The sequence below is a fragment of the Crocuta crocuta genome, unplaced genomic scaffold, assembly GCF_008692635.1.
Source record: "Crocuta crocuta isolate KB4526 unplaced genomic scaffold, BGI_CrCroc_1.0 scaffold129, whole genome shotgun sequence".
NCBI classification, from domain to species: Eukaryota; Metazoa; Chordata; class Mammalia; order Carnivora; family Hyaenidae; genus Crocuta; species Crocuta crocuta.
Genome location: NW_027551571.1, coordinates 13900368 through 13908950, shown reverse-complemented (window position 1 = coordinate 13908950; position 8583 = coordinate 13900368).

The window sequence follows — 8583 nt, the reverse complement described above, 5'->3', positions numbered from 1 at the left end:
TGGTGTGCACCCAGTAGAGGGGCAGGCAGCCCCTCATTGTGCTTAGAGGGTGATAGAAGGGTAGGTTACCCTGGGCTCCAGCATGGTGCTGTGGCCTGGCGGTCATCATGATCTCCTAGTTATTTATTGTCATAACATTAATCACACTGAACTCACTTGGCATTAATGAGGACGTAATGTGTACTTGGACGAGAATTTTTATTGTAGTGCAGCATTAACTAACTGGCCTATTATTTAAAGTGTTACCAGACCTGGTATGTACAAATGGTTTACTTTGCAGTCTCCAAGTGTTGAAACTCTGTATGGTTTGTGTCAAGAAAATATGAATATGGAGCACAGAGGAGGCAGGGGCCTGAAATAATGTGGGGCTGTCCCCTGGCAGGCAGGGAGACAGCACACCCTCAAGAAAGGGCACCCTCTGGACAGCCTGAGCAGCCCACCTCCACCCGGGCCTGTGCTGATCTCATTCCTGTGTCTGGGCCAGATGCTGGACATGAAAAACTGAGGGTGGATTTTAGGGGCTTTCTGAGTCACCACCTTGGGGATGAAGAGAAACAGAATTGTAAGATTTAGAAGTGGTAAAAAATCTGTAGCCTATGCTGAAGATTATGTGTCCCCAGGCTCATTTTTCATTACTGGTCAGTGGTAGCTACAGCCCTGGTCTTTCTGTATCTGCCCATCCAGAGGTATTGACCCTTCCCTACAGTATCTCGCCCTGAACCACACTGCCACCCTTACAGAGCTTTATCCCCTGAGGTGCTCTGTGCTCCCTGGACTTTGCATATGCTGTTCCCTAATTTGGTTAATGTCCATTAATCTTTTGAAACTCAATTCAGGTAACACATTTTTCCTAAAGTTTCCTTCACTTTAAAGGTGTGTTTAGATGCCCTTTCTCTGTGAAGCCCTGTGATGGGCCATACATTCCAGCTTACAGGAGAAACCACTAAGGTAAATATGACACAATCCTTACCAATTTAGTGTGGAAGTCAAGCCACACACACACACACACACACACACACACCCTTCCTTCCTTGATTAGTCTGCAGGATTTGATTGCTAGAACTGGCTTAGAGACACAGCTGTGCAATACACAGCTAGAGAGAAGCAATCAAATAATCAAATAGACCATTAGGGTAATATTGCTTGGAAGAGGAAGAAGTCAGTCTGTGCTGGGCTTAGAAGAAGAGATGGGACCTAGAAGCACCTGTCAGGATGTGCGGGAGGGGCACACCAGAATTGGGAAGAAATGTAATGTGACCCCTACCCTGTCCCAGCATATCTACTTGATAGTTTACAAAGTACATATGCTTGATCTCCTATGATTGCCAAAGCAACATTACTATATATGAGGTGAATACACTCTTGTCTCCATTTTATAAATGAAAACACAACACAAAAAATGGAGGCTCAGATAGGTTGGTTGATTGGCCATGGCCGCCCACTAGCAAGTGGTAGAAGTGCGGCTTGAACTAGAACCGAGACCACCTGCCACCAAACAGGGATCACTAGTGGCTGTCCCGAGTTAAAATTAATTTTCAAATGCAAACGTTATGTATGCTGGCAACTTTTTGCTCTGCATTGACCCTGGTTGGTATCTTGAATGAAAGGAATATTGAATTTGGTTTCAGTGGTTCTCTCGGAAGGTGAGAAATAAAAAGGAGTCTGGTGACATTAACCTAGGCTCTCGCCTTTGCCCTGGATGCAGACGGTGAAACCCAGGTAGGAGCTGAGGAACACACTCTCCATGATGTGCAGTGAATCAACAAGTGTGCTTTAGAAGAACATGAGTTCCAACTAACGTATCCTTTGCAGAGTGATACATAGCAGCCATTCCAACATGTAGCAGCATCCAGGGGGCACGGAGAAGCCACAGGAGTAGAGGGTCCAGTTGTCGAGTGTATATAAAGTGTGTGCTATAAGAGACAATGAGGATTTTAAAGAATGTACATGTAATAAGGTTTCCCATGTGCTGCATTTTCCAAGTCAAGTTAGTCCATAGACTAACCATGTATGAATAACTAAGGCTAATTAGAAGTAATGGCTATGAGATCTAAGAAGAGTTGTGCTGGGGAGAGAAAGAAAGGAAGTGAGTGTATAAAGCTGTAATGACACACATACAGGTGGCTCAGTTAACTACACCCACTGGCAAGTTGTTCCTATGCCACAGTGTTGATGTGTGTGTGTAATGAATGTGTCCATGGCTTTGCTTCTGGATTATAACCCATGCTTCCATATCCTAAAACTATAAACTGTGGCCTTTGCATTTTTCCTTTTGATGTTAACTGATAGTGGATCTACTGTCCTTTTCATTATTTCCCATTGCCCTTCTTGAGTGAAGCACAGATTGTTCCAACTCCTTGCCTCAGCTGCAAGGCATTCCAAGGAGCCCGTTGAGCCCCTCTTGCATGGAGTTGGGTGGGATCGGGATGTGACCCTCTGTCCTTAAGGAGAAGGCTCTTGGATTGGCAGGAGATAGGATGTAGTACCAGTAAGGTCTGCCCCAATGGCAAAAGGACTGTTGATAGTGGCCTGGAGTAGAGAGAAAGGGTCAGGCCTCATAGAGATGCGTTCAGGAGCTAGAAAGAAGGTCAAGGTTTCATCAAAATTGGGGGTTCAACATCTGTTGTGTCCTGTATTGTTAATTTGCATCATGGTTTTGATTTGCATTTCCCTAATGATGAGTTATGTTGAGCGTCCTTTCATGGATCTGTGAGCCACTTGGATGTCTTCTTTGGAAAAAATCCATTTCTTAATTGGATTATTTGTTTTTTTGGTTGTTGAGTTTGGTAAGTTCTTTATAGATTTTGGATAGTAACCCTTTATCAGATATGTATGTCATTTGCAAATATCTTTTCCCATTCTGTAGGCTGCCTTTTGGTTTGGCTGTTTCCTTTGCAATGCAGAAGCTTTTTATCTTGATGAAGTCCCAATAGGTCATTTTTGTTTTTGTTTCCCTTGGCTCTGGCCACGTGTCTAGTAAGAAGTTGCTCCTACCAAGGTCAGAGAGGTTACTGCCTGTGTGTCTATGTTCTCCTCTAGGATTTTGATGTTTCCCATCTCACATTTAGGTCTTTCATCCATTTTGAATTGTTTTTATATGGTATAAGGAAATGATCCAGTTTCATTCTTCTGCATGTTGTGTAGAAAGGAGAACCCTCTTACACTGCTGGTGGGAATGCAAACTGGTGCAGCTACTCTGGAAGACAGTATGGAGTTTCCTCAAAAGGTTAAAAATAGAAAGACCCTATAATCCAGCAATTGCAGTACTAGGTATTTACCTAAAGGATACAAAAATACAGATTCAAAGGGGCACATGCACCCTGATGTTTATGGCAGCCTTATTAACAATAGCCAAACTATGGAAAGAGTTCAAGTGTCCATTGACTGATGAATGGATAAAGAAAATGTGTGTGTGTTATATATATATATATATATATATATNATATAACATATATATATAAATGCATACAGTGGAATATTACTCAGCCGTCAAAAAGAATGAAATCTTGCCATTTGCAATGGTATAGATTATATTATACTAAGCAAAATAAGTCAGTCAGAGAAAGACAGATGCCATATGATTTTAAGCATATGTGGAATTTAGGAAACAAAACAGATGAACATGTGGGGGTGGGGAGAGAGGGAAGCAAACCATAAGAGACTCTTAATAACAGAGAACAAATTGAGGGTTTCTGGAGGGGAGGTGTGCAGGGGTGGGTTAAATGGGTGATGGGCATTTAAGGAGGGCACTAATGATGATAAGCACTGGCTGTTATATGTAAGATATGAATCACTAAATTCTTCTGAAACCAATATTACACTATATGTTAACTAAATAGTTTAAATGCAAATATGGAAGAAAAAAAATTGGAGGTCCAAACAGGACTCCAGTCCTAGTGGAATTTTCTGAGGGAACCAAGCTTAGAGTCTTAGGCTTGTTAGTTAGGTGAATCATACTAATGCTTGTAACACATCCCCAAATCTCTGTGGTTTAATATAATAGAAGACTTATTTCTCATCACACAAAGTCCAACATGATGTTCCTAGTATCTCTCCAAGTGGCATCAGATACATCCACTTCTGGATATTAGCTCCTCCATCCTGCGGTTTTGCCTTCCCCTAGGGCTGTGGACTGCTCTGCTGGGTCTTCCGTATCTGGCTGACAGATGGGGGGAAAAGTTAGGATTACACATGGAAGGTTTTAAATGGGCCAGGCCTAAAAGTAGAGTAGAGCACCTCTGCCATAGTCAGCAGGCCTGGACTTCAACACATGACCTAACTGCAGGGGAGCCTAGGGAGTAGCATCTGTGTGCCCAGGAAGAAAAGGAACTGAATCTTTGTATGTGAGTTTCTGCCCTGCCTGACAAAGATTGTAAATAGTCATAGTCCCCATGTAGTGAGCCCCTCCCATGTGCTAAGCACTATGCTAATTTCTGAATATACATTATTTGTATCCTGGTGAGTACTGGAGATCAAGGGCTCACTCAGACCCACTGGATACTGGGCATAGGAAAGAATGACCTTACCTTTTGATGGGACAGAGGGCCCCCCCACACAGTCCAGTCTGTTGCTCATCTGTTCAGGGCCTCAACCTGAGGCTGGCGAATTTTAGGACCATGGATGCCTGTGGATGGATAGGAGCTTGAGGGGGAGATGGGTCAGTGGGTCTGGCATTGCTGGGCTTGAAATGTTGCTGCCAGGCCAGCCTCTTACCAGGGCCCTCCTTCCAGGTTTACTGGTCCAGCTGGGATTGGGTTATTTTGGGATTTCACCATAAGAGCCATTGGCCAGACTCCAAGCACACAGGTGATCACTGCTTGACAGGCTCTGGAGTCTTTGTATTCACTGTCTTTTCTCCTTTTGCTTCTCTGTTCCTCTTTTCTTACTGTTTCTCCAGACATCCTTTTATTTTCCTCCTAATTGACATTGTGGACAAGGTCTCCTGGTAAGTTAAACGAGTTTATCCCAGCTGACACTCTGTTTATAATTTGCAATTCACATTCCAGCTTTAGCAAGGTCCATCCATTGCTCAACCATGGCCAGTGTTCTCTCTGCGTGCTTGGCCTTGGATTGTACAGAGTGAGGGAAACAAAGGTTGGGCCCTCAAAGGCTGGGATGTTGGTGAAACCTGGGGTCTCAGTGTGACAGATGTGTGGATGTCATATGAAGATGTTTACCCATCACCCACAAGCAGCAATGTTCTTAGATGTGCTCGGACAGACGTTCCTAGGCTTAGGGGTTTGGGGCTCACAGGATTAGGGAGCTGATTGATTTCCCTAGCCAGCCACACATAGCCCCCTGATAATGAACAGCTCCTTCTCCTATCCTTAATCTTGCCTTGTTTAAATTGCCTCCAAATTATGACAGGCTGGGGCTGGTGTGCACATGACAGTGTTTTCTCCTGGGCTCCATGAAACCTTGTGTAAGTGTTTTCCCTCTTTGACCCCTGTTTCATCAACTGCCTGGTGAGAAGATTGGGGAAGATGTTATTTAAAGTTCCTTCCAAATCTGAAATCTGTGAATCTCAATTTTAATCATCTTTAGTAATCTTTGTTGCTCTCCTCTCACACTGGGAGGTGGTATGGTGAAATAGAAAGAGCCTTAGCTTTCTCATCTTTAAAATGGGGATAAGATCCATTATCTTGTAGGGACTTTCATGGGTTAAATGAGACAATATACATGAGTGTCAAATATGGGACCGGGCTCATGGGTGATGAAAAAGGGTATATCTTCTGTGCCATTCACCATGAAATTAAGTATGGTCCATGCTTTCTGAGAAAGCCCAGTCAACCCTCAGCAAAAACAGAGAAACTACAAGGAGGAGATCAGGCTCGTGGTGCACTGGCCCACACTCTGGGGCTGGGAGGCGCGTTAAACGAAGGGCCCTGGGAGGAGGAGAGACCTTATCTCCATCTAGCACCTGGCTTTGCCCTTTGCAGCACAGATGAAAACCCAAACAGGCCACAGAGAGGGCAGACTCTCCTTGTAGAAATACATGCAAATGTGTTTGTCATTAGGCCTTCCACGCCAATAATCCATATCTTCTCCTCTTTCCTTTGTTGCCGTTTTTCTCTGGTGGCCAGAAGCCAGATAAAACACACTGTCTCATAAGCTTCAGCAGCCGATTCCGCCTCCCCAGGCCAGAGTGGGGGCTGGAGCGGTGGCCTCCGTTGCCGGCTCTCAATCCCTGCCCCCTCCAGGGGCTCTGGCGGTGCAGGTACTTTGTGAAGTCAGGCTGGGGATTCTGCCTGGTCCCTGAGACCTGGCCAGCAGTTATCCCTTCACCCAACATCTCATGGGCCCAGAGACACTTCCAAGTGCTGGCGGTCAGACCCGTGCAAGGAAGGCAGACAAGGCCACTGGTTTTCTGAGCACAGATGACTTGGTGCCAGTCCACTTAGCTTGACACTGACAATCCCTGCGGGGTGGCCCCATCTTCCTAGTTTTTTTCCTGTGGTTCTCCTATCCAAAATATTTTATCCCCACCCCAAGGCCCTGACACTTGCCCACCTCTGGGTCCTTGCACACACCATTTCCTGTTCCCAGAATGCAGATTCGCCAAGTCCTTCACAAGCACCGACCCGGGGGCCAGGCCTTTGCTTATCACTTTGCTGAAAAAGATGTCAGTCCTTCTTCTTCCTTCTCCATTTACTCAAACTCCATCCTTCCATTCGAGGCTTGGCTTCAGGTATGCCTGACCATGTTTCTCCTGACTGTCCTGGTCCAGGGGATCTTCAGGCCCCCTCCGACCCCCCAGGTATCTCACCTCTTCACTGCCTCCTTGAAAAGTCAGCTGATATCATTCTTCATCACTTTACACATAACTGGCTTATTGAGGAGTCTCCACTTGTTCAATTTTATACCTATAATGGGGATTTTATTTTAACTATTTTTTCACATTTTTTTCCCCCATGAAACCATCTGGAATCTCCTTTTCATACCAGGTAGTGACTCTCTGAACAATACCTAACCCGGATGCCAACATAACTTTTAGTTATGGTTGGTTATTAGAACAATCTTATTTTGTAATTTAAGATTTATTTCTAATAATGAATAAACTTGAGTCAGCTTCAGCCTCAAATTTGGTTCACAGCTTTCTTTTTCGATCTAGTAATGTCTGGCTTCTCTTTCTGGTGCTAGTGGCTTTGAAAGAGGATGTGTGCGTGCATGTGTGCCAGTGTGTGTATGTGCATGCTTGGTGACATTTAGTCCCTTAGGTATCTTGGAGTGGGATGAAGAGACCCTAGTGAGAACAAGCATCTTCCTTGCCTTGTTGAGGTATGGCCTCCTTCTGGGTTGTCTGAACTCATGAGCTCTTCTAGCTCATGAACTATGAGTTCCAAGAGGAAGAGTGGTAGCTGCAATGCGCTCTGTGACAGGCGCTCATTTCTATGAGATTTCTCTAGGTACCAGAGGTCCCTCTGACATTTGGCTGGTCCTTTTGGCCCATTCCCAAATGGTAGTATTCAGCCTACATCCCATTGATTGTGGGTCTTTCTGCCTCCTATGTTGGATGGTTCTCACACTCATCTACTCTTTGCAACCAACCCCAGGGCCGCAGGCATCTGCTGTAACTCTTGGAACCTGAGAAGTCAGACAGATATTTCTTTTCCTTCCTCTTCTTTCTTCCTGGCATCTCACCACCACACTGGTTCTCTCCAGTTTTCTTTCTTCTTGCTTAGGTAACAAAGGGGCAGGTCAATAATTCTAATGCTAAAGCAGACATCAAATAAGTAAGTGAAATGCAAGTCCCCGGTTCTTGCAAATATTTCTGAATTATATTCCTAGGGTGGCCCTAACAAAACATCACAAGCCAGGTGTCTTAGAACCACAGAAACTAATTGTCTCACAGTTATAGAGGCCAGAAGTCCAAAATCATGGTGTTGGCAGCATGCTTCCTTCTGAATCATGAAAGGAGGATCTATTCCATGTCCCTCCCCCCCACTCCCCCAGCTTCTGGTGGCTCCTTGGCTTGTGGTAGCATCACTTCAGTCCTCACATGTTGCTCTCCCTGTGTGCTTATCTGTGTTCAAGTTTCCCCTTTGTAAAAGGACACCAGTTATATTGGATTAGGGCCTTCTCTACCCCACTGTGACCTCATCTTCACTATTTCTGAATGACCCTGTTTCCAAGTAAGGTCACAGTCTAATGTATTGAGTACCTCAACATATGAATTTTGGAAGGACACAATTCAACCCATAACAACTTCCAGTTTTTACAAGTGATTCTTAGAGTCTACCTCTTCCCCTGTTTTGGGGGGAAGCCATGAACTCTGTACCTTCAATATGTAGACCAACCCTACCTGCCTCTCCAATTCTCTTTAGTGTTGACGGAGGCTGGTAGTTTGTGGTGGTAGAGCTGGTTCTGGTCCCTTGAAGCAAACAGTGCAGAGAGATGGTGACCCTCTGGATTTATTTTATATTTTATTTTATTTTATTTACTTTTTAAATAGTTTATTGTCAAGTTGGTTTCCATATAACACCCAGTGCTCATCTCCACAAGTGCCCTCCTCCATGCCCATCACCCCTCTTCCCCTCCCCCCCACCCCCATCAGCCCTCAGTTTGTTGTCAACATTCAAGAGA